The sequence below is a fragment of the Eumetopias jubatus genome, unplaced genomic scaffold (assembly GCF_037043125.1).
Source record: "Eumetopias jubatus isolate StellerSeaLion01/CBP00866 unplaced genomic scaffold, mEumJub1_p1.0 scaffold_9, whole genome shotgun sequence".
Lineage (NCBI taxonomy): Eukaryota > Metazoa > Chordata > Mammalia > Carnivora > Otariidae > Eumetopias > Eumetopias jubatus.
The window spans coordinates 88110345-88134534 of NW_028274815.1; the positions used below are offsets into that span (position 1 = coordinate 88110345).

Sequence of the window (24190 nt, forward strand, 5' to 3'; positions counted from 1 at the left end):
GTTTCTGGGAATGTAAATGAAATACTCAAATATCCACTTCTAGTATTTTGTTTATTTCATTATACATACTAGAAACACATATAATTATATTACTTTAAAAATATTCTTTCATCCTCATGTTTCAGAAAATAATTCAGAAATTTCCCATGAATTTTTGCCACTGGTGGCTTTATTATGGCAGATGCTTTTTTGGGTCTCCTAACTGGTTTCAGAGCATGTTATCCTTAAGCAGGGCTGAGTTGTGGGACACATTTTCTTTTCTTTTTTCAAATGAATTTTTTCATTTATTTATAAAATTGCACCATATGGAACCTCTGGGAAGTTTGAAAAACAAAACAAAACAAAATGATAGTAGGATACAGAGGGGTAAAGAACATCACTGGTCAAGAACTTCTAATCCCATCTGGTATCAGACTCCTGGCTGCTCCTTGCATTGTGGCTCTTTTAACAGGATGGTACTTTGCAAAGGCTTGATTGAGACTCTTCATTCTAGTGTTCTAGATCAGTGCTGCCCAAAAGAAATCCAATGTAAGCCACAAAAATGATGTATATAGTTTTAAATTTGCTAGTACCGTTAAAAAAAGCAAAAAGAAACAGAAATTAATTTTAATAGTGTATCTTACTTAATCCAGTATATCCAAATTTTTATCATTTCAGCATATAATGAACATAAAAATTATTGATGTGGTATTTTGCATTCCTTTTTTGAATTAAGTCTTCAATACGTGGGGTCTGTTTTACCCTTACTTCACATCTCAGTTCAGACAGTCCCATCTCATGTGTGTAGGAGCTAATGTGGCTGATGGGTGTGTTGGACAGTGCAGCTCTAGATTTCACTGAGGGGGGCTTGGGGGTTTAGGAAGACCTGGGTTTGAATGCGTGTTCCATTACTTACTTCCTGTGTGGCCCCCTGACCAAATTACTATCCTGCAGAGCTGTCATGGGCCTTCAGTGAGATGAGTTACCTGAAAGCACTTCTCCCAGCATCTGGCCCATAGTAGGCGCCAGTATATATGTCTGTTCTCTTCCCAGTTTTTCAAAATGGAGGTGCAGGGTGGGGTGGGAGAAGGGCAGAGTCATCAGGAGCAAGAAAACCTGGGTGTATGTCCTCACTTCAGGAAGAGCTGAGCACAGATGCAACGACTCGGTTGGGGAGAGGGTGGGGTGCTGACCTGGTGAGCAGACACCCCACGAACCTCACATCCTGCATACCATACTTGAACTCCTTGTACCTCACACATGCACCCTTCTTGCGTCATCCACCCAATTCAGGATGTACTCTTTAATCATTTTTATTCTGAGCCACAATGACTGATTCACCCAACACTGGAACAGTTTGCTGCTTCTTCCTTTTTTTTAAAGTGATCTTTAAAGGACTGTTTATAATATCAACTAGTGCTTGGAATGTGGACCATTCCTTTCAGGTTCATTACTGACTCTGTGTTAACTTTGTCCCTTCTATCACTATTCTCACAAAGCACATCCTGAGACCACTGTTGACTGAGTTAGTCTCAGTCTTGTGTGTTTCCTCCAAATAGACCTTTGGTTTTGCTAACAAAGTCAATGGTAGAGTGCTTTCCACTGTGAGAGTCTGAGTAGGAAGCCCAAAGGAAGGTGGCTCCTCACTTGCTGCTTGGTGATTTTGGAAACACAGCTTTGCCCTGTATCTAGGCATATGTGGTACAGTTCAACACCCACACATTAAAGATGAGGAAATTGGAGCCTGGAGAGGTTTCAAGGGCCTTTTGAAGGCTGTGCCTTTTGTGTGTAAATCAGCAAAGAACATTTGAGTTCCACACCAGCTCTTCCCAATTCAGTTTTACTTTTTTTTTTTTTTTTTAGATTTTATTTATTTATTTGACAGAGAAAGAGCGAGAGAGGGAACACAAGCAGGGGCAGTGGGAGACGGAGAAGCAGGCTTCCCGCCGAGCAGGGAGCTCGACGCGGGGCTCGATCCCAGGACCCTGGGATCATGACCTGAGACGAAGGCAGACGCTTAACGACTTAGCCACCCAGGCGCCCCATTTTTTTTTTAAGAGAAGAACCTAGAAATTAACGTCTTCCTCTCCTGCCTGTCTGCTCATTCATTTTCTTTGTCAAAATGCAACATTTACCCTTCAAAACAAAAACAGAACCTATGCAACCTCCCAGTACATTTCTACATAGAGTATTTGATCCTTACAAGAGCTCTGTCAGGTCAGAAATAATTTATCCACTTTACAGATAAGGAGGTAAGACCCAGAGAGGTTAAATTACCTGTCCAAGGTCATAGTGCTAATAATGCTAATAAGGAGTGGAGCCAAGGGCCCATACCCAGTCACTGCTGTCCCACAGGGCCACGTGTGTTCTGGAATCCCAGTCCTGACTTACGAGCTGTAGGTGAGCTCCTCAGTATTTTGGAAGTTCAGTTTTTCTCAGATACAGAAAGGAGATGTAGCAGTCTTCAGTGGGGTTAAATGGCACAACGTGTGTCGAGCCCGGGGTGCTGCCCTGGATGCCACAGTCTCTCCCTGGGTGTGGTGTGTGTATTTGAGGCTGCCTGGTGGTGTCCTGTGCTTCTTGAGCACCTTCTCACGTGCGTGCTCTGTCTGCTGCTGGGCCTGCCTCAGTTGGCTCCTGGCTGTGGTGCTTGGGTAGATCTAGATCTCCTTCTAGTGTGGTCTGAAGTTCTGCTCTCTCCCTTGGGAGTTCTGGGAGACTCTTGGACTGGTCTAACCATTATTAAACTCTCTCCCCCCACACCCATCTCTTTAAATGAGCAGGTTCTTATCCCTATTCATAAAAATAGACATTTTTCACACAAAGGCCTATAGTTTCTTTGCAGGATGAAGCACAGAACGGCAGTGTTTCAAGAGATGAAGGCAGACATAGCCAGTGCACCTGTGTCCCTGGCAGTGGGACCCTGGGGGGCTGCTGGTCTCCCAGCTGCCCTGGCTCAGGGCTCCACCCCCTGTCCAGCCTGGGCCCAAGTGGGAGGTGGGGGCTATAAACCGTGGCTCAGCCTCAGGCTCCCTCCTTCCCGGGTTGTTCACTCACCTACACCCCATCCTGGGGGGCTCCTGTGCCTTCACAGGCTTCCCTAGAGAGAGCGAGCCAGCCCCTAACCCACATCCCACACTAGGCTGGATCCCCCTCTTTGCCGCCTGGAGGCAGCACCTTCTTCTCCCACTGAGTGTGTGGGGTTTTTGCCCCAGCAGGGCTCACTGGTTGGGTTTGCTGAGTTTGGGAGTTCAAGAAATTGTCTGCCACGCCCAATGAGTCAGTCGAGTAGCTGTCCAGAACTCAGGCAGAAGCTGGTGTTTGTCACTGAGGCAGGTGCTGGGGAGAGTGGCCTCCTCAAACAACAGAGAGCCTGAAACAATGTTTATATTTCCCACTTATTTCCACGAGGAAAACATGAAGAAAACTGTGGGTGCCTCTGAGTAATATGTTGTCCCCATGTTGTGGCTGAACCAGCCTGTGGTTAAAATAGGGGACCCCCTTCTCTGATGTTTGTGTTCTTCCATTTCCTTCATTTGGGTCTCAGTTATGCCATCAAGACATCAAGATAATAAAATGTGAGTAGAGTAGAACATACGCATCGGTAGACACTTTGGACTGCATCTGGAATGTTTTTTTCTGATTGCTGAAAGTTCTCCTGTCAGGACTTGAATGGTGATTATTTTTCTGTATATTGACCAGAATAATTTGACAGGGACATGCTGCAGGTAAACAGTTCTTTCTGAATCGATGTGAATAAAATCCCTTATGAGATGGGTTCAGTGTGTGTGCATTTTTTTTAAACAAAAAAAGATTGGATTGTTAGAGCTTCAGAGAAGAGTGAAGACAGCTGTGTTTGTTTTCTTTGGGAACTTAAATAAAAAGTCTTGTTTTAAATCCTTAATCTGAAGAGACAAATTAATGTAACAAAATAAACAGAGGACATCACATTTACTTGAGTCCAGAACCTCTTGAGCGGTGCAGACGTCATGAGGAGTGGGGGGCGGAGTCCCCGGTGTCTTGGGGCAGCAGTTGGTTTTCCTGCCCCCGGGGCACGGCAAGGAAGCCCAAGCCAGGCCCTGCCTGGGACAGTCAAGGACACTCCTAGTTCACGTTAGTTCACCAGGAACACAGCAAGGCAGAAGAGAAGCGTTCTGGACAGGAAGTGGGAACTTAAAACATTTGACACAAACAAGACTCATCCAGGATTTTATATTGTGATTTTAGCTGATTAAATTGGCACATTTATAATGTTACAATTAACCTTCTGTACTACAGTGGAAGAAATGGGGAGACGGCGTCTCCTCCTTAAAGGCATTCTTGTGCTCCTGCAAGCGGCCAAGTCACTCGTGAGTGTAGACACGCTCTGTTGTTCTGCCGTTAGTCATTTTTCCCCTGGTTCTGTTAGGCTGGCTCCATGCCCCTGTGGCCGGCCAGTGGTGGCCTGGCCTTGGCTGTTGTGAGCACATTTCGGTGCCATTCTTGTTGTGGTTTCTAGCCCCTTAGTCACTGGGGTGGCTGTTTTGTACACTTAACCTAGTGTCGTCGCCTGTGTTTTGCATTCCCAGAGTGATTTTAACTTCAGAGGAGGGCAGGCAGTGTCTCTGCATCCTTGGCGTGTGCCTTTCAGTAATTTTCCTAGTGGTTGAAAATGTCATTACTGAGACTTAGACTTTTGCCTGGTTGGGACAAAGATGATGGTAACCGGAGTGCTTAGTGCCTTCTTAGTGTTTGCATAGAATAAAATCACACAGTCCCTATAGCAGTCCTAGAAGGAGGGACTGCCATCACCTCCACCCTACAGATGAGGACTCTGTGGCACAGAGAGGTTGAGTAACTTAGGTGAAGTCACACAGCACTAAGAAGTAGAGCTGGGATTTGAATGCAGGGAGTGAGGCGTTAGAGTGTATGCTCTTTGCTACCAAGTGAATTTGCTGGACTGCTCGATGCAAGTGCAAATTGTATGTGAAATACGAGTACCTAGGGCCAGTCATTCAGATGGATTTAGAAACTCATTTGTGGGGGCGCCTGGGTGGCTCAGTCGTTAAGTGTCTGCCTTCAGCTCAGGTCATGATCCCAGAGTCCTGGGATGGAGCCCCACATAAGGCTCCCTGCTCGGCGGGAGGCCTGCTTCTCCCTCTCCCACTCCCCCTGCTTGTGTTCCCTCTCTCGCTGTGTCTCTCTGTCAAATAAATAAAATCCTTAAAAAGAAACTCATTTGTGTTTAACATTTCCAACAACTGCTAAAACAAATATCTCCTTGCCATCAAACGTAGAAAAAGACAGTTCATATTGAATGGGGTTTTAGATTGGGAGAGAGAATCCTGTGATGTCAGTTCGGGAGATCTATCTTATTAGCTCTTCCCCTCAGAACAGAACCTACCTACAACATTGAGGTGAACACTTTCCTGACTACACATTTGTAAGGATTTGGGAGGGTGTGGGAAAGAAAGGCCCCTGTCCAATATTACTTGCATTATATTCAGCCTACTAATTTAGCAACTGTCTTGCTTTGCCAGCCATTGGGCCAGAGTTTAGTTTTATTTTTAGTAAATGTGTGATTCTGTGGGTCTACTTATTTTACAACATAAAAGAATGTTGGATCTGGATGGGAGCCCAGAGGCCACTGACCTGCCTCCCCTGTTTCTGGACTTGGCAGGTTTGTGCGGCTCCCACAGGCCGAACTGGGCCCGGCCTTGGCATTGGGCTGCCTGGAAGCGCCGGGCTGGCCTGTCGGATCGGTGAGCACTATTTACTGAGCAGCTTGGCTACACTCTATGCTGGGCTTCAGAGCTGCACGATGAAAGAGGACAGATAGGACACCAGTCCCCTCCGTGTGTGCCATTTCTTTGTCATTATGGCAAATTATTCCCAAAGGCGTCAGTTTACGTTTTATCTGAGAGGTTGAGTTGTAAAAATCTACTTGAAATTCCAGTGATTGCTCAATTAAAGAAGTTCACCATACTGATTTAACTCACTGAGTGGCCTCTATTTAGTCTGAGACAGTGAAGTGTTTTGTTCTAGACTTTTGAAAATTTACATTGGGTAGAAAAACTCAAGATGGGGGGGCGCCTGGATGGCTCAGTCGGTTAAGCGGCTGCCTTTGGCTCAGGTCATGATCCTGGGGTCCTGGGATCGAGCCCCGCGTCGGGCTCCCTGCTCAGCAGAGAGCCTGCTTCTCCCTCTCTGCCTGCCTCTCTGCTTACTTGTGCTCTCTCTCTATCTCTCTGTCAAATAAATAAAATAAAATCTTAAAAAAAAAAACTCAAGATGGTACTTGAGGCTACATACATGTAAACATATATTACATATGTGCCCACTGCAGCACGGGTGCAACACGGGGGACTCCCTCCACTCATTTCACCTCCTCAGGTGGAGATGGCACCCCCATGAAGGCAGGGAGGGGTCTCTGCTTGCAGCCACGTGCTCCCTGCAGGGCCCTTCGAGCTCTGATGAATGGGAGAACCGTGCGTGACTTACAGTGGTGGAGGGACCTCCTGAGACCAGACCTGTTCCCTGGGCCCAGCAAGGCTTTCCTGCTGCCAGCATCACAGTCTTCGCCTGCCACCAGCTGATGTCCGTGCTCTTCTTCCTGTAAGATCTGGAGGCAGAGAAGAAAAACTGTCTGGCTAGGACACCAAGGGCCATACTCGCATCGGGGCTGGACAGCGTGTGACACTTTGCCTGGGGCTTCTGCTCCGTGGACTTGGCTCATCATCCAGATGAAAGACCAGGTCCAGAGAGACAGCAGCCCCCGTCACCACGACCACATGTGGAAAGGAGAGCCAGACAAGTCTGTGTGGTGAGAATGAGGCCCCCTTGTCCTGCACTGCCGAGGGCACGATTAAGCACGAGGTACCTGAGTCCGCTTGAGATTTTCTCCATCACATCATATGGCGCCTTTGTCCATGTGACTCTTGAGACGTCCTGAGAGACACCATTGCAAAAGCAAAATATTAGAACTTGGTTATTTATTGATAACCATGAACAGAATAAAAAATTGTTCCTACTTTCTAGGCTGCTGCTTTAAGTATAACTGAAAGGGGGAGAGTGTTTTCTTTTCTGGGGCACTGTATGGCAGCTGACATTTATTCTAGCATTTTTTTATTTAATAAAGGAATCTGAAAGTATGTTTAAAGTGCTCCTTTCAGGCTAAAAAGTAGAAGCTTCTTCAGAGGGAAGGAGGCAGCTCTGTACCAGCAGCCTCCAACTTCCTCAAGACCAGATGTGAGGGAGAATGCAAGCTGTGACTGGAACAGGGACCGGAGTGCTCCACTGGAAACATTTGCAGGCTCACATCTGGGGGGAGAGCTTCTGTGGCCCTGCCCGCAGAAGCTCCTCGTGGACCGTATTGTGTTTCTCCTGGGATGGAAAATGCTGCCTACGATATCCCATGGTGAGAGAGAAGCCTCAGGTGACATGGTGTGAGGCCTGGCCAGGAGTGATCTGGAGTTACCTGGTGGTGAGAGGGCTTGGCGGCAAGTGTGTGCTTTTAATCGTCAGTCTCCATCTGATACCTCATCACCCCACAGCAGGTGAATTTTTGTGTTCAACCCTTTTGACTTTCTGTGTTGTACCTCTTGGAGAAAAATGACTATCTTGATCAGATTATAATTCTCCCCACAAAAAGTTTTATTTAGCAAAATAAAAAGCATTATATTATTTGTATCTGTATTCTCCATTTTTTATACTTCCCCACCAGATGACTTCGTAGCTTATCATAAGTATATGTATATATATATATATATATATATATATATACACACACACCTTGGAAATATATCAATTTCATGTCTTATTAAATAATCAAAGTTGAAATTAAAAGCCCAGTAAAAATAGCTTTTATGTTTGCATCACTGTGAGCTATGTATCTGGAGCTTCTAGGAGGTGTGTCTTTTATGAATTCCCCCAAAGTGATACCTGCTTTGCAATGCGTGTCGGGGTTGTTGTCAAGATGACAGTGACAAAAGACCACATTCTCAGGTGCATCCAGCAGTTGGCATAAGGCTGGAGATCATTCTCTCTGCACATAACTGCATAATGGATGCCTCTGTGAAGTTGGGAACAAAACTGTAGTTGTGTGAAATGGCGCCAGAATGTTTCTTTAACAAATCTGTCCATTGCTTATGATAAAGGAAGTTCGCAGAACTAAACAGGCGAGAAGACTTCCAAGTGCTTCTTGACATCGTGAGTGATGTTGCTTTAAACTTTCCTGCAATCAGGTGGCATAATTCTGTGTATGTGAGTGTTAACAAAAACCGTGATGAAAATCTTCTTTCCCACTATTACAATCAGATTGGCATCTTATTTTTATGGGTTGTGGCTGATGGGTTGTAACTTCCAAAATGTTGATTCTTTTTCCTATGGAGTTGTGTAGCACCTGAGAGAACAGATTGTTAATGGGGATGGGTAAATTACCAAACTCCCATTGCACCTAATTATGTTGCGGTGACTTAGGGCGAATTTTTCTTCACTTTAGTCCCACAGCCTGTGTGCACTGAAAATTACCCGCAAATTGTTAAAAAAAAATATTCACTGGGTGTCTGGCATCTCTCTTCCTTTTTAAGTCAAATGACCTGACACACATGAGATGGGGTAACCAACAGGTTTAACACGCAAGACCAAGGCTCAAATTAGTAATTTTTAGAGTGTCCAGTTTGGAAAGTATTTGATTAAACGTTTAATGGTATGCAAAGCACTATATGCTATACATAAATATAAAATATATTCAGAAAAATATAAAGAATGTTGTGATATTTTGCCCACTGGAAACAAACAGTTTTGTTTGGGGGAGATAACTCCAGTTAACTGTAATAATTGATTTAATACATTACAGGAGTCAGTAAGAACTGTGAAAGACCACATAGTAACTATTTTAAGCTTTGTGGGCCACATATAGTCTAAGCTCTGGGCGGGGGCAGAAAAGCAGCCCTAGATAATCTGTAAATGAGTGGGGAGAAGGCAAGGCCAGGTTGCAGATGAGAGGGGAGGAGGTCCCTGTGTGCCATGGACAGGGTAGGAGGAAGGACAGTGACGTGCCACTTGAAGGGAAAAGTGGGGGGGGTGTTCTTAGAGAAGTGGTCGGGAAGGTCCTTTCTTGACACCAAAAGAAGGGGGTGGTTGTGAAATTGGCACATTCGAAGTGGTTTTAGTGTAGATAAAGACATGGGCAACCATCACCACCATCAGTATAGAACATTTCCATCACCTCAGGAGGATACCCCACGCCCTGTATTGCCACTCCACCCCGCACCTCTACCCCTCACCCCAGCCCTGAGCAACAGCGCTTCCTCTGGGCTTTCAGATGAATGGGGTCACATAGCATGTGGCCTTTAGTGACTGGCTTCTTTCACTCAACGTAAGGTTTTCGAGGCTCATCCATTGTAGCGTGAATCGGTACTTCATTCCCTTTTAAGTGTGAGTACCATTGCACAGGTATACCACATTTTGTTCATCCATTCATCATGGATGGGCACTTGGGTTGTTCCTACCTCTACCTTTATTTTTAATGATTGTATAGAAAAATGAATATAGGGGCACGTGGGTGGCTCAGTCATTAAGTGTCTGCCTTCGGCTCAGGTCATGATCCCAGAGTCCTGGGATCGAGCTCCACATCGGGCTCCCTGCTTGGGGGGAAGCCTGCTTCTCCCTCTCCCACTGCCCCTGCTTGTGTTCCCTCTCTCGCTGTGTCTCTCTCTGTCAGATAAATAAATAAAATCTTTAAAAAAGAAAAAGAAAAATGAATATACACTCCTCATTTTGAGAACGAAGTCATCCTTTTTCTCACATGACAACTAGCTGACAAAGGGAAAATACTGGCATAATGCTGAGTCCCTTGGAAAGAACGTGTCCTACACAGCTTCATTAACTCCTTACCAGACCTGGGTCCAACTCAGGGTTTGATCACAAGACTTTCCCAAGTTTTCCTGGCCAGTGAACAATTATGGGCAATGTAGAGTCCAAAGACCATGTTCTGGTGCATCAGATGAGTGCATGATGCCCAAAAATAAACACCGAAAGCTTTAGAACAGTTTGTTCTGCCTGTGCATGGACGCAATATGCCAAGTCTGTATGTCAGGATATTCTAATAAGAATTCCGCAGGACACTAGAGTCATGGATAGTCGCTGTTGGTGAACCGCCCCCAAACTTGCCCACACTCTTGCAGTCCATGGAATTCCTAAAGTGTGGCTCAAGTGCTTTTATCACAGACCTCGTTTGGGAACTCGGCATCAGTCAGCTGCAAAGCACAGGTGATATATAAACCAGGAGATGCTGGTTCCTGTACCTCTCACCTCTGGCAGGACTTTTGAAAGCCCAGGCTAGGATCTCCCTTGGATGCACCCCTTCCCAACTTCCCATACTCCCAGACCCCCGTTTGCCTTTGTAGTTGTGAACCACCACCCTGCGCTAGGCCCTCCATGACCCCTCTCCCCTGGCTGGCTCCACACCCTGCCATCCCCTCCTGGCTTGTGAGGGGCAGGTGTGCTTTTTTCCTGGTGGTCCATTCTGGTGCCACCTGACCTCCCCAGCGGCCATAGTTCTTGGCTGAGCTGTCGACTGATGGCAGGCCTGTCACAGCTACTTGTAATGGAAAAGCACACTGATATGCCCGGGTCTGCGTGAGTCTGAGGAAGAAGGGTATCCAATCCAGCAGCTAGTGAAGGGCCAAGTTTAAGGGTGTGGGGCATCCCCTCAGCAGAGGGCTGTGCTGAGTGAGGCTGTGCCTGCACACTGAGGCCTGTGCTGTGTTATCTTTCACACTGGAAACAGTGTGTGCTTAGTAAATACTGGAGCTGATGTATCATTAGGCCAGGTGGTGTGCTTTCTCCTCTCCACCCCAAAGACTGCTTGGCATGTGGGAGATACTTCCTAGTATTGAGTGCCCAGAGTATGGCAGTCAGGCCAATGAGAACAGGAGTTCACAGAGCTCTGGATGCTAAACAGAGGATTTCTTGCTTACTTACTACAGACTCTTTTTTTTTTTTTTTTAAATGCGAGTTGGAAAGGAAAAGAAGGAAAAGTGCAAGAGAGGGAGAACGAAGAGGAGTCTGTGGTATGAGAAGGCAGGGGAAAGACGTGGCCCATCTCTGGGATCCCCGCTGCAGATTTGAAGGCATGCAGCTTTGTAGAAGCAGGGGAGTGAAAAGGAAAAAGTGAACCGATTTTTAAAAGGAACCCTGAGATTTTGGCTCCTTGACTGAAAAGGGAAGTACTTTACAAATGTATCTGCAGCTGGCAGATGGTTAAAAAAGAAGGCGAATTTGGTTCTCTGTGAAGTGAGGGAAGCTCTTTGGAGACAGGAATAGGTAAATAACAGATGTCTTCATCTGCCCCCTCCCTCCAGTGTTCAGGAGGCCGAGAGGTAAGGAGAGCCTCTGTAAGTGGGGGACGTGTGCCAGGCTGCAGGTGTCCTCCCGTGCCCCGGGGGGGGGTGTCAGTGAGGAACCCGGGACTCAGCTGAGCATCCCCTCCCGCCCCCAGTCCCAGGACAACCCTAGCCCTGCAGACTGCAGTGTCTGCTGTTGGCTCCAAGCACCCAGCCACTGTGTGTCCCCACCCCTCCCCGGCCTGGGCATTTAAAGAGCTGTCTGTTTTATTTGGGAAACCCACGTTCTTTGGAGACCTGTTTAATTAAGTTCCCATTTACACCTAATGCTGGCATACATGGTGGATTTCTCTCTTTGGAGCTATTTTTAGGTCGTTTTCTGGAAAGATGCCTCTTTCCCTGCAGGCAGCCTCTGACTATGTGCCAGATAGCTCAGCTTTTGCGTTTTATTTTTCTGAGGACTTACTATTTTTGTGGGGTTTTTTTAGTGCTTATTTGACCTGGACTTCTGATAAGGTGTTTAAAAATAGCTTTTGGGCCTCCTGTGGGCTATCGGCCTTTTAGAATTACTCTTCCAATTTAAAATACCTGCTTTTTGTCATCACTTCATTCTGGAATGGAGTAAGTCCAGATATTTGGAAGATTTCTCTAATTGCCCTTCCAGCTTTGGGTGTTGACTGGCCTTGTTACCTGATGCCCGTCCCACAGTGTAAAGGGCCAGGCGACCTGTCCCATCTTGTGGACCTTCGAGAAACTGACACTAGAAACTTATGCAGACAGGTTGCCGTTTGCTGGTCTGTAGGTCTGTGTGTTTTTCAATAGCTGGAATCCATGTTATCGTTAGGGTCTACAGGAAGTGTCTCTAGGTCATTTCCTTCAAAGCCTCCTTTGTGGAATGAGGAATAGAGGCCAAGAGGGGTCAAGTCTCACTCAGGGTCACACAGCTGGTCAGTTAGGCAGAGCTGGCTCTCTGGAATCCCTAGAAGTTGTGTCAGGTGGCATTTGGGATGGTCAGTCCCTGAGACCATCACAGGGCACCTCTGAGAGGGGATGATGGTCGAGACTGTCCCCTGCCTGGGGGTGCTCTCCTGCCCTTCCTAGGCCCCTAGCCTCCCTGGCCTGCTGGGGCTGGCTCACAGCTAGCTCATCCTCCCCCTCTAGCTTGGCATTTCACCGTGGCCTGGGTCCTGTCCCTGACATTCACTGTCGTTTCATCTTGGGCATGCAGCCTCCAGCCCTGAGCATGGTTCCTGCACCTCTGTTCTCCCCTGGGGCCCTGTTGGGGAGAGGGGAGCAGACATTCCTATCTAGTCTGTTTGGAGAGTATCTGGGACCAGCTGCTTGAAACATGTGCAGAGAAGGCCCTGGCTTGTCTGCCTGTAGGGTGGCTCAGGCAGTGGAACTAGATTTGGACAATGTGCATAGGACCTGGGCTTGCAGCTGCAGAAGTAATGCTGTTTTGTGATCACAGGCTGTGCCCTGAACTGCATGGCTCAGGTCTGGGCACAGTGACTAGAGTAGATCCTGGTGGGTGCAAGGTTTGCCCCAGCAGGGGCCGGGGGAGCTGCACCTCACACCCTTCCCAGGCCCACTGAGGCCGAGGAAGACAGAAAACCAGGGCTCAGCATGGTGGACCGCACCACTGCTTATGGTCTGACTCCTGACTTGTGGGGCCACAGTCCTGGGGTAGGTGAGCCCCGACAAACATCCTCTGAGCCTGGGCACGGGTGCGTAGAGGCTGCGGTTAGTGTCCCAGTGCTGGCCCTGCCTGGGTCTCCTGCTTGGGAAGCCAGCATGAAAAAGTGTGTAAAAAACCCTGGAACAAGGAGGAGAGTGATCACAGAAGAAAGGAAGAGCCTTTGCCTGCTGTGTGCATACAGGCCCTGCACTTGCGCCTTGCACTGGGTCCCCCAGGTTAGGTAGGTGGCCCCTGGTGGCCTCAGTTATTTGCGATCTAGAAGGTAGAACCTTTTCGTGGAGTTGGGCCTGTGGTTAGTGAGGAGCAGGCCTCTAATGTGGCTGCCCTGCAGCTGGACTCCGCAGCAGCACCCCTGTTGGTTTTCTGGGCGGGCAGGCAGTCTCTGGAACGTGGTGCCCGGTGGCTGGCATTTGCTCTCTCTCCATGACCAGCACACTCGGAGGTCCCTTCTAGATGCCAGGGACAGCAGGAACCTCAGGGACTGTAAATGGCATTGACTGCATGTGTTTAAATGAAAAAACAAAACAAAGCCACAGTCTAAACCCTGAGATTACACCTGTAGTAAGTGTACACGGCAGTAAAATTTATGCCCCTAAAGAATAAATTCCCAACAGTGCAAGGCAGGGATTACTTTAAAAGTCTGCCTGGGTGGCTCAGTCATTGAGCGTCTGCCTTTGGCTCAGGTCATGATCCCAGGGTCCTGGGATCGAGCCCTGCATCGAGCTCCCTGCTTGGCGGGAAGCCTGCTTCTCCCTCTTCCACTCTCCCTGTTGTGTTCCCTCTCTCGCTGTGTCTCTCTCTGTCAAGTAAATAAAAATAAAATCTTAAAAGAAAAAAAAGTCCATGTGATGAATAATCTAAAAATAAAACTCAGCTTGGGGTGTGCAGGGAGGAAGGGGCCCGATGGACTGCCTCACTGGCTCTCAGTGTGTGCCTTGCAGGGGACATTTGGCAATGTCTGAAGACAGCTAAGGGGGGGGAAGTTTGCTGAGCATCCTCCAGTGCATATGACAGACCCTACCACAGAGAAATGTCCCTGGTGCCAAGGCTGAGAAACAGCATCTCTCTTTAAAGAGACTGTGGGGCAGTTGCCCTGACAAAGTGGGGAGCCCCTCCCTGACAGCCTGCCCTGGCATCCTGCTCACCTCATCTGCTCTAGTGCTCAGTTCTGGGCGCCGCTTCTCGTCCCCACATTATCTGCTCCATCACCAGGCCCTTCAGGGCCCAGAGCAAAGAAGAGGAGAAAAGCCTTTTCCTTGTTGGTGGTCTCTCTCCTGGGGTTTTCTATTTGCCATGGGGTCCTGCAGACCGTCACAGTCTGGGGGCACCCCGTGGCTTGGTGCAGGGCTGTGTGGCCAACGCAGCCTCCCAGCTCTGTTGCCCAGGCCGTTGGGGACGGATGGTGGGAGGGAGTGGGGAATGGCCCTGGGGACAGAGAGACCCCGGAGGCAGGTGGGACCAGCTGAACGGCAGCAGGTCCAGCCTCTCTACGTGTGGATCTCGTGAGTGAGAGTATCTGTTTACCTCTTCCTCAGCTCACCCTGCAGAGCTTCTGAGCTTCTGAGCACACTGCTCAGAGGGCACAACCACAGTGGGGTGTAAACAGGGGCGTGCATGCTGGTGCCTTGGGAAGCCAGCATAAATGCTGCCTTCCCAGCAGATGACTTCATGTTCCTTAGAGGGACAATCATGCCCTCCTAAGAGAATTCTGTCCAGTGCTGCTAAGCCAGCAACATCCCACCGATTTGTCTAACAGGTTTAAAATCAGTACCAAGGCACATGGAGTCAGAAAAGAATGTCGGTTGAGAGGCAGCTGTTTTAAAGAAAGTCATTGGTTATACTTCCCAAGAAAATGGGGGACACAAGCAATGACTGCGGGCCACATTTGGATTTGCATTGAGGCCTGGCTAGGTTTGTTACTGCGGGGCTCACAGCAGGCATGGAGATGGTCCCTGAGAGGCTCGCTTGGCCCAGTGGTCATTCAGAGAGGGTGGCCACCTCCGCCCCTTGCCCACCCTCACAGGACAGAATAAGGGGATGCAATCACAGCTGGTGGAGTGGAGGGAGGAAGGCAGCTCCCTCCTCCTGGACCTCACAGGGTCACCCCGAGCCCTTCTGTGGACGGCAAGCCCCATCATGGCCCCACAAGCCTGGAGCGTCCCCTGCTTTCAGGTCTAGTGTAGGCAGGGTCCTGAAACCTTTTAAAAGAGAGCCTGAAGGGGAATTCTCCGGTGACTGCATTTCAGCTGTTCCAGGGGCCTTCCATCATCTGAGATTTCCTGATGTGAAGCCCTGACTAGATGCGTTCGACTTACCGTTTGGGTGGTGTCTTCTCTCCCTGCCTCCACCCTCGAGATGCCGTTTGCACCACCTGCCTCTTTGGTGACAACCAGAACCGTTTGCAGAGACCCTGCCAGCGCCTGCCAGCAGGTGACTTGCCCTTGTTTGATCCGGTCATTAACTTGTTTCTCAAGTCCCTGTATTTTCTCCAAATTGGAAATGGGACCAAACTAAGGCTTTATTACATTCCAATTAAATGATACGCAAAGCCTAACCTTTAAAGTAGAGCAGCTTATGTGACCGTGTACACTCACGAAAATAACTTTTGGGGTGGAGCAGGGCACGTGTCTGCCGTGGGCGAGAGCGGCCACGTGTCTGCCGTGAGTTTCTCAGACACCTTCACGGAATGCACTCTCTTCAAAGCTCAGCAGCGCTGTTGCCTCGTGTCTGGATGCCTTGCTTGCTTGTTGGTCATGAGGGCCGCCCGCCTCTGCACTGTGCCCCCAGCAGCGTTTCCCTGGGCGGGCAGAAGCTCTGTGTATGCGTGTCCCGCCACTGTCCGACCCTCCAGCTCAAGGGGTCTCTATGTCCTGTTTTTCCACAGAAACCAATGGAAGGTTCTGCATTATTTGTTCACTTAAAAGAAAAAAGCAGATGTGTGTTTCTCTCAGCTCCGTGGAATACTGAGATGATCATACTTTAAAGTGCTTGAAGGCCAGCCGGTAGCGGGGACCACTGGGGGACTCTCACCTGGACTCCGAGGCTGCCCTTCAGGCTCTGTGGCCACTCTCTGGGAATTTCATGAGCCAGAGTGCGTGAATGGGAGGGCAACAGGCCCTCCCGGCCTGGGAATTCTGCCCTGTGTCCAGGGTTGTTCCAGGGACTCGAGGGGTGTTCTGAACATGTCACGAACTAGGGGATTTGTGGCAGGAGAGACCCAGGGTCACTTAATTCTTGCAGGTCTGTCCCTGTACCAGCACCAAAGTTAATCGAGATCATTCTTAACACCTTCTGCCCAGCTTGCATTTGGGTTAGTAAGTCTGTTTCGTGGCTGAAATCGAGCTTGGCACACCTGTGTGGCTGGGCTCCGCCTTCTCCGGAGGTGAGAGTCCCACATGAGCCCTCAGGTGCCCGAGGCGGGGCCTGGCCTGCCCCAGCTGGAGGAAAGGCTGTGGGGCTGGATGTGCTTCTCTGAGGAGGGGTGCTGTGGCTGTGTGAGGTTACAGAGGGTGGAAAACGGGGGGACGAGGGTGCAATGGTGAGAGAAGACGGAGCGCCGTGTTTTATAATTATCCTGTCATTGAGTGTAAACAGAGAGGTCTGTTTACAGAGGTTCGTTTTTATGAGCTACAATTATTATTTCTGGATAATTCTGGTATATGGTAATCATTAGAGTAAGCTGTGTATCTGATTAAATAAAGAATTTGTCTCTAATTTATGCCAATTTAAAGATGTCTTCTGTGTTCTCTGTCTCTGGGGGAGGGGAGGCAGGTTGCTATGGAGACGGCATAAGAAAAAGAGACAGCAAGGAAGCTTAGCAGTTTCGATTTGGAAAATATTTGTGATGTAGGTAATTATATATGTAATAATGTTATGCAGCAGAACCATCTGCCTTTGGAAAGATGTGTGTCATGGAATTTTACAGTAAAACAGTTTCTATAAGGCAAAAAATGCTATTTGTGTGTATTAGGATATTGAAATTGTGAACAATAAAGATGCAGTGGAGCCCTGAAGTTGTTTGCAGGGACGCAGCTGCTGCGTGCTGGCACGTGCCACCTACAGAATTTGGGGAGCTATCTCACTTGGAAATAAAACATTTATGTAGTAAGGCTTACCTGCGACTCAACTGAGTATGTAACTAAATCAACTTTAGTCTGGTTAATAACTGAATCCCTACCGCCATCCTTAACCCTACCCCTAGTTTTAGAATTCTGATGTGATTGGAAAGACAAAGGATGGGACTTGTTAAATGTAACAGCTCAGCACGCATCCATCGAATGCCTGTGCCAAACACTGAGCTAGCCACTCAGCCTTGATGGAGCTTGTACCCTGAGTTTAAGCTCTACTAAGACAGGATGTAACTATCCTGTGGTTCCTAAGTGACTCCCCTAGCAGAGCTGAGGTTTTAGTTCATATCTTGAGGTGGTAGGTTTGAGATGGATGCATACTCACGGACACTCCTGCCATCCAGAGGTAGGGGCGTATTCCTTCCCCTTGAACCTGGACTCTGGCAGCTTTGACCCATAGATTATAGCAGACGTGACTCTGCCAGTTTCTGGGTCCAGCCTTCAGAGACCGGCAGCTTGCACTTTGTCTCTTGGAACACTTGGCCTTGGAACCAGACCATCCTATGAAGAAGCCCAAGTAGCCCTGGGGAAAGGCCCTTGTGGGGAGGAGCCAAGGCCCCCAGCTGATGGTCTTGGCTAAGCTCCGACAGTCAGCATCATGTGCCTGCCCCGCGAGTGAGCTTCTCACAGGCAGATCCTCTGGCCGCAGTTGACCTGCAAGGTTGTTCTCATGGGAAACAGAGACACACTGTTCCTGCCAAGCCCTGTTCAAGCTTCATGTTTGTAAGCAAAGCTGGCTGTTGCTTTATGCCACTGAGTTTGGGGCTGGTTGGTCTTTCAGCAATAGATAACCAGGACACTTAGTTGTTTCTCTAGCGTCTCTACTGTTGTTCTGGGAATATGCCAGTGTGAAATAGTCTTTTCATAGGAAATGAGGTAAAAGATACTTGCCTAGGTCATACACATGGTTGACAGATATCCCAAGGGTGTAATGCACAAGCATCTCCAGCAATAGGCAAATTCAGTATAATTATCTCTCACCAATAACTTTTGTTTTACTGATCTGCTAGAGAAGATCCTGAAAGAGGGCCAGTGTGGGTGGATGGAGAAGGTCTGAGCGATCTAGGTCACCTGACAGAAGTGCGTTTGGCAGAGGGGCTCCCATGGAGGTCCAGCATCGATGGGGATGCACCCAGAGTGGACAAAGCTGACCATGGCATCAGGTATCGCAAATCAAGCCCACACACTTTGCCCCTCTTTTCCTAAATGCTCCAAGTTGGATGAGGTCTTTTTGTGGGCACAGCCAGCATTCTCAGTGTGCTAGTCTGGGGTTGGTTCTATGTTTACTTAGCCACCTGCTCATCCTAAGGATGAGCATTTGGGCCTTTGGTGAGAGTAATTTATGCAAAGGGTGAAGAGGACCGATCAGTTCTGTCTTTCTCCCTCCGCACGGTGGTCTGGCTGCCATTGTTGTGTAGCTGAGGCCTGATGGTCTGATATCCTCTGGAGTCATGAGGTATTTCTGGACTATAGGAAAACCAAGAGGTCATCAAATTTTGAAGTTCCCTCCGGCCAGGTCATGTGCAGGTGACTTCGGCAACCTGACCAACTTTTGGCTACAGGGATGTGCTAACAAATGCATAATGGTCAGTTCTCTAGAAAAAAGCCCTGATAGCATATGCCAGTTTGGGGTATAAATACATCCATCACGGCGTATGCCAAGCCACCAACATGCTGTCACTGAGTTGGGGAGAGATGTGCGCATTAGTACCTGGCCCAGTGCTGGTGGCTCTGGCCCCGGTCCTGGGCGCGATGAGGGAAGAGGTCAGTGTGAGGTGTGTGTGCACGCGTGTGGCTTCTGTGTCATGTTATCTGAGTCAAGGGTTCAGCTGTCCCCGGGCAGGTTTTCCTTCCTTTTGAGCTTTCTGTCCACTCTTTATTTTTGGTGTTGAAATCGCTTTTGTTTTATGAGTTGATTTGTTATTTTTACTGTGGTAAAATATGCATAACACAAAGTTGACCACTTTAGCCATATGTAAGTGTGCAGTTCAGTGGCATTAACATTCATGTTATTATGCAACTACCACCATGATCCATTTCCAGAACTTTTTCATCATCCCAAATAGAAACCCTATACGCTTTTAACAATTGTTCCTCATCCCCTCCTTTTCACCCAGCCCCCTAGTAACCTCTTTTCTACTTTGTCTCTCTGAATTTGGCTGCTCAAATAAGTGGAATCATACCATATGATGTAGCACGTGTCAGAATGTCCTTCCTTTCAAAGGCTGAATAGTATTCCATTGTATGTATAGACCACATTTTGCATGTCTGTTTATTCATCAATGGACATTTGGGTTGTTTCCACTTTCGGGCTCTGTGAATTATGCTTCTGTGAACATGGGTGTACAAGTATCTATTTGAGTCCCTGCTTTTATGTTTTTTGAGCATAAACCTAGTAGTACTATTCTAAGACTTTTAATGCAACTGGTCCTTTTGAGTCCAAAATGGGGAACCACTGGTCTTCTCAGTTTTTCATTCTTATCTGTGGGAATTGAGCCCAGAGAGGCTACATGCTATTTCCAAAGTTGCCCGGCTAATGAGTGTCATGGTAGGTACTGGAATCCAAGTCCTTGGGGGACAGTGTTGGCTGGAGTGACATGAACCGAACAATTGGAATGAACATCTGAGTTTGGAGCAAATGGTCTGAGCAGGGCAGTTAGCAGATTTTTTCCTGACACCTCCTGGCATGGGCAGGAGGAAACTCTCCACCAACCCTGTCTCAACTCAGGGAGCTATCTGGGCCGGGCTGGACAAAGTGGGGAGGTGGAGTCTGCTGAGCTTCTTCCAGGCAAGGAGTCAAGGGGAGGAAGTTGGGTTTCCTACTGAAGTTCTCTTGGTTCAGGGAGGGAGAAACGCTACAGAGCTTTTGACTGTCCCCGTTTTTAAAACATAGTATTTTATTTTTTAAAGATTTGTTTATTTGAGAGAGAGAAAGTATGTGTGCATGTGCACACATGCACACATACACGTGTGAGCGTGAGCATTTGGAGGAGCAGGGGGGGGGGATGGAGAAAGAGGGAAAAGAATCTCAAGCTGACTCTGCATTGAATGGGAGCCAATGCAGGGCTTGATCCCAGGACCCTGAGATCATGGCCTGAGCTGAAACCAAGAGTCAGACACTTAACCAGCTGAGCCACCTGGACATAGTATTTTAAATTTAAAAATCAATTTATAAATCCAGGTAAGAAACTTTCTTTTTAAAATTGAAAAGAGAAAAACCCTGTTTCCATGTGGAGTTATTGCTGTCCTTAACCCACCGGGCACCCTCCCAGGCTCTCTCGCTCCCTCTGCAGGGGGCAGGAGCTCTCTGCTCAACTCTGTCCCCTCTCAGGGGATGGGGATTGCAGGTGGCCCGTGGGTCGATTTTGCTTGGCTCTGGTCTTCTGTAAAGAACGCATCTACTTTGGTTAACACACCCATTTATGCATATGTGTGGGGCCTCTGGAGAAAACATTACTTGCAGAATTAAGTTCCATTAAAGGAGAGTTGAGCCCTGCCACTAGGCCTGAAAGCTGGTGGGGGATGGCTCAGTGGCAGAGATAAAAATCAAGGAGGCGCCCATGATAAAATGGCAGGATGGGAAGTGGGGAGGGGGTGTCCCACCATTGCAGCAGGCATTGGTTACAAGCCTGGGTTTTGTTTAACATCTTTATTAATGATACTGGAAGCATCAGTAAACAGCAATTTAATGAAATTCACAGATGATGCTAAATTGAGAGGTGTTACAAACAGCAGTGAAGGCAGAGCGAAGCCCCGGAGAGGGTAGAAAACTGGAGATGACATAGCATGGGCCTTGTTGAAGAAAAACACAGAGGGGAACAAGTAGAGGGCGGGGAGGAACCAGCCTGCTCAGGAGGCAGGCATCAGGAGAGCTAAGGGGCCATTGCAGATGGGGAGAGGTGAGCTTAGAACACTATGGCTCTGATTAAGGAGGGCACGTGATGTGATGAACCCTGGGTGTTATATGCAACTGATGAATTATTGAACTCTACATCTGAACTAATGATGTACTATATGTTGCCTAATTAAATTTAAATTAAAAAAAAGAAAAAGAAAACATTTTGGCCACGGAGAACGTTAAAGATGCAAAGACCAATGGTATTCCTGCGTTCCCCACACTTCTGTCATCTCTTCTTAGAAACCTGAATGAGGATTCTGTTGGTTCAATAAGCAATTCAATGAGCACTTGCTTTGGCACAGCTGGGCCAGCTCCAGAATTCCAGGAAGATGTTCAGGCTTCAAGGGCGATTCTGTGTTTGGTGAATGGGTTGGTGGGTATGGCTTAGAATCATGGCCCTGGGTGAGGTATGGTTTTGTTTGGCTTCTAGCTGACTTGTCAGTGTCCCAGGCCACTGGTGTTGTGCTTGGAATTCTCTCCCTCCTTTCCTTTACTCCTGTCTCTCCAAGTCCATGAAGTAAGGCTCCCCAGAAAAGGCTAAGGAAGGTAAATTGGCTACAGTTAAGTTCTAGTACAGGTGCCCTAAATGAGGAGACTGCTTTGACTGAGCATAGCTGATTATCAGTCCCAACTTGGACAACATTTCATTTAGGACCTGGACAAGGAGAAACAATATAAAAGTCTCAAAATGAATCCATTCTAATCACTGTGGCAGCTTGTGGGGCTTAATTATAGCACCAGAGAAGGCCTAGCATTGCTTTACTGTCTGGTTAGAGAAATGAGATATAGCCAATGAGCTTATATGGCACGCCACTGACCCAGGCTGGGCACTGGGAGAACAAAGGAGGACCAGACACAAGTGAACTTCTGTCTGGTGGGGAAGAAAAATGGTTGGAATATGATGTAACAAATGACGGGACAGACATGTGCCCAGGCTGAGGAGGCCCTGCCCTGAGAGCTAAGCAGGTAGGAATGGCATTCTGAGTGGACAGAAGAAATGGTCTGGGGGAAAGTTCAGAGCAATCTACTAATGTAGTGAAGTAGATATGTCATTTGGATGCTCTTGGCTACAAGGAACAAAAACCCAACTGAAAGTGGTTTAAATCATAGGGAAACTCATGATCTCATTTTCAAGATCTCTGGGAATAAGTGGCCCCAGAGTTGGTCCAGGGCTCAAAGATGTCATCAAGGATGCAGGCTCTTCCTACGTCTCTGCTCTGCCTACCACACACAGTATGTCCCTCACACTGGAAGATGGCTGATACAGCCCAGGCATTCCTCTAATGACAAAGTCCAGTGATAAGATTGAAGGGCCAGGGCTTCTGGAGCTGCTCTCCATTTATGAGGGAAGAAAATCTTCCCCTTGCATCTCACTGGTGGGAATGTGGCCATAGGATCTGCAAGGGAGTCTGGGAAAATGAGTGCTGGGAATTTTTAGCCTGTATCTCAGGCATGGGCTCTTAAAACAAGGAAGACGGCGGTCAGTCCGACTTCATCCTCTTCCTCGAGTGGGAAGCCGTGGGCTGGTTTTAAAGAGCAGTAGGACATGATCACTGTGGTTGGAGTGTGGTAGACTGCAGGGAGGTGTGGTTAGGGGCCATGCATCTGGTTAGGAGGTTATTTTAGTCATCCAGGCAGGTAATAGTACTAGAACACAGAGAAGGCTGCCTGAGTGACCCCTCTAGGGGGCTTCAAGTCAGTCCCTGAGGTGAGATTTGATGATTGGGTTGAATGTGGGGATCAGGGGAGGGAGAAAGTCTGAAATGAGCCCTGAAATGAACCATGTTTTTGGTTTGACGAAATGGAACAGGGAGAACAGGCAGGTGATCACGTTCGGAGAGAGGAGGAAGACAGGGTTTTCTATGATTTGTGTTAGATGTACAGGCTTGTACCTGTGCTACATGTAACATCGGCAAGTGGTTGCACAAAATAGGCTAAGACGTAGACTGGAAATAGAGCTCTCAACACATGGTTTACAGTTAAAACCACAGGAGGGGATGAGGCACGTAAGGCAGGTGCTGGAGGAACTAGGCAGAAGGGCTCAGGTACTCCTTCTGGAAGCACCTGCCATGGTGGCTGAATGGAGGAGGAGCCCAGGGGCCACAAGGGTGAGGCAAGAGCCTGGAGAGGTCCGGGTTCTCAGCACCAAGGAGCAGAGATGCTGAGATGGGAGTGAGGCCCAGGACTGCCAAGTGCTGTAGGGGTGAGCAGTAAGATGGGATTAGGCATGCTGTTGACATGAAGCAACAGAATAGGGACCTTTTTTTGAAGGACATCTGTTGACTTCTCCTGGAAGAATGGATAAGCCTGACCTCCTAGCTCACACTGTACTTCTGTGAACTCCACCACCAGAAAGCTGGGGTCTGGTTACAATTTAGTGCATGACCTTGAGCCAGTCACTGTCCCCCTCCCCCTCACCTTACTTTGTCATCTGCCAAGGGAACAAGGTCTGTGGGCCTCGGGGGGCTGAGGCTATGGAGGGTGGGAAGGTGAGCAGGGAGGCTTTGGGAAGTGGAAGTTCCAATGGGGAAGCCCCAGAGATGTGGGGTGGAGGCAGAAGTGCTCTCAGGTGAAGCCGTGGACCAGGCAGGGCCTGCCCGTTCTGGTGGGGACTGATGTTCCATGAGAACCAGCCAGTCATTCTGGTCACACATCTCCTTAATGGCAGAATGAGGTATCAAATAATCCGGGAAACAACTTTGGTACTTCTAAATCTAGTAATTCTGGCTTTTATTTATTTTATATTTTTTAAATATTTTTAAGTAGGCTCCATGCCCAGCATAGAGCCAAAACGCAGGGTTTGAACTCATGACCCTGAGATCAAGACCTGAGCTCAGATCAAGAGTCAGACGCTTAACCGACTGAGTCACCCAGGCACTCCTAATTCTGGACTTTAAAAAAAAAATGAGCAGCATTAAAGTTTCAGCTGAGATTATGAACTGTTGCAATTTATTGTGTTAAAGCAGTTCATGTGTGTGTGTCTCTCTCTCTTTCTCTCTCTCAGAGCATTTGTCACTTTTGTGATAAGTCTGTAGTTCAACCCCTAGCTAATGCCAGGCATGGAGGAAATGGGAGGGGGAGAAGGCAGGTTTGGGTCCTGGGAGAAGAAGGGAGAATGAGTTTCCATTACACAGCTGTTTTCTTGGTTAAAATCGTGACA

General features: G+C 48.0%; 1 protein-coding gene and 1 long non-coding RNA gene across 2 annotated transcripts in view; one reads left to right on the plus strand and one right to left on the minus strand.

Moving 5' to 3' along the window:
* Positions 1-24190, plus strand: part of SH3RF3 (SH3 domain containing ring finger 3) — a 361651-nt gene that overhangs the window by 46294 nt on the left and 291167 nt on the right. The gene's annotated exons all lie outside the window — the stretch shown is intronic.
* On the minus strand, positions 120-15495 carry LOC114199398 (uncharacterized). Its single transcript, XR_003607281.2, has 4 exons — positions 15321-15495; positions 6839-6906; positions 6460-6580; positions 120-508 (listed from the first exon to the last, which is right to left on the minus strand). It is a non-coding gene; the product is annotated as an uncharacterized LOC114199398 (long non-coding RNA).